Consider the following 2,500-nt stretch of genomic DNA (forward strand, 5'->3'; position numbering starts at 1 on the left):
GTAGCTCAAGTGGTAGATCTCATTGAACCACCTGAATTCTTTAGGTGTCTGTAAACAACAATAATTTGCTTAATTGTCCAGGTAAGTGTCAGGATCACTTCTCTCTTTTGTCTAAAACCCACAATTCAAATATACACTCATTTCATTTATCACTGACAACTCTGTTCTCCAATTTTGAAGTTATAACTTTCTTACTTGATTGAAAATTATGATTTTACAAACTGTGCGGTAAGATTTACATGATAAGTAAATAAACATATTTGTATAGAATGTATATTTTAAAATTTCAATCCCATGGGCTAGTGCTTTGGGGCATCCAGTTTATATTTTATCCATTCATTTAGCCAGCTACGACTATTTATTTCTTTAGTGTGCATTGCTCAATGATGTTAGAAAGATAAAAAAGTTCTTAATAAATAATAAAAATACAATACATGTATTTATTTCATCTTTTTGTGCACAATCTTGAGTTTTACAGTACAAGTGACTTTTTATGTGCAAGGAATGACACCAAAATGGGTCAATTTAATATTTTGTCCCCTCTAAACAGCCATATTGTGGTGTACTTTCTCTTTGATATTTCCATGCTTTTTGCAGTTTATACTACAAGTTGCCCTACACCAAGAATAAAATAAAGTATAAATGTAATAAACAAACAATGGTGCGTAATGTTCCATCATGCAAAATTAATGTATACCAATTAATTCATTGACAATGTTTAAACCAAGTTTCAATATAGGGACATTATTGATATGATAGCTAAATGAAGAAATTTTTAAAAAAATAGTTGTTTAATACTGGTTCACTAACTGATACAGTAATATTACTGATGTATTTACTTTAAATCCTGAATAATTGATGTACCAAAAGCATTTAATATCAGCGGCTGTAGATTCAGAGCATTTCCTCCAGATTAAGATAAATTTACATTATATTCTCTGCAGTGAATATGAATGAGCATAATATCCTGTAAGTGTCATATCAACAAAAATCTGCTTCGCCTTGAATTTGAAATGACACTGCCCTTCTTAATTTAAGAATTACACAGAAGACAAGCCCTCTGCCCTGGTTTATATATTTCCAGACATCACACATTAAAATTCACATTTTAAAATTTGCATAAATTAAATCAAAAGAGGGTCAAGCACAATTTTTACCTCTGCAATTAGAACCAATTCACAAAACTTCATTCCAGTACAACCTGAACCCCTATGGCGGTAACCACCGCATCATTCTTTACTTTTACTAATTTATGTATAGATTTCTTGAAAACATTATCATTACTTTTCAATAATAATTTGCTGGTAGCATAAATAAGACTTGAAGGAATCACAATTAATCAAAGATAAAATAGGGAAAGATATAATTTACGTCACCTATTGTCATTAATGTGCCAAGCAGAGTCTCGCTGGCTGTCGAAACAAAGGATCTTTTGTTCTTGTGGTTGGCACATTTCAATAACAAAAGCAGTGTTCATAAACAGATATCTTCCCTATTATCCAATAAAGTAATAAGTTCTTATGTACTAATTGATCCCTTTTAGCAATTTTTTAAAAATCAAGTCTACCCTTATGATTACTATGTAATTATGAATATTATTTCGGTTTCATTGAATGAAAGAACGTTAAATGTTTAAGTTAGTATGTACATGCCTTGAGAGTGTTCGCATATGCAAGTCAAATAAACGCAGTGAACTAAGCAAGAATTCACCTTTCGTCTCACAGTTAAACGGAATTCCGCCCGACATATCTGTCGCGATAAAATTGAAAACAGATGTTCTTTAAGAGAATTCAAAACATCTGATAATTCTAAACGATGACTCAACACAGTACCTCGAGCTCCTTCCATTGATCATGATTCGCTGTACGAGCATTCGAATTCTACTTAGATTGAATCGAAGCCTTCGAGATCGAGGATTTCTCTTAACCTCGTTGTAACATTTTCTGCAGATAGCACACTCTTCCCATCGAAGGACTTTGATCGGGTTTTCACACTTGGCGCATTTGCTGCCATACGTCCACTTACATGGAGAAATAAAAGCTGTGAACTTGTAATATTGAGCTTACTCTAAAAGGGCGTTGCTTCCCCCAGCAAACTAAAAGGATTGCTTACAAAAAGCGCGAATAAAGAAAAAAATCGCGCCAGTTGAGGTTTAAGAGACCGCCTTCAAGGTATAAAACGAACGATGGAAGAAGCACAATTGCAAGTTGAAACCATCGCTTCGAACGCCATCTTTGTTTAAATCAAAGCGCGCGGTTTGGAAACTGGATGCTACAATTTTCAACAGCCAATCAGACAAAAGTGTCCTTTGTTCTATTTTTTGCAATCTGATTGGCTTGTTCAGAGCATGCGCCTGCAAGTAATACAGGGGTGCGTACCATTTAGCCAAAAAATATGGAAATTTCGGTTTGAGGTCAAATGGAAAGGCAATTTTCCGGAAAATCTTTTCGGAAATTGTGGACAACCTCCAGAGGTAGTCCTCTTTTTCCGTTCGGAACGG

The sequence above is a fragment of the Montipora capricornis genome, chromosome 3 (assembly GCF_036669925.1).
Source record: "Montipora capricornis isolate CH-2021 chromosome 3, ASM3666992v2, whole genome shotgun sequence".
NCBI lineage: Eukaryota > Metazoa > Cnidaria > Anthozoa > Scleractinia > Acroporidae > Montipora > Montipora capricornis.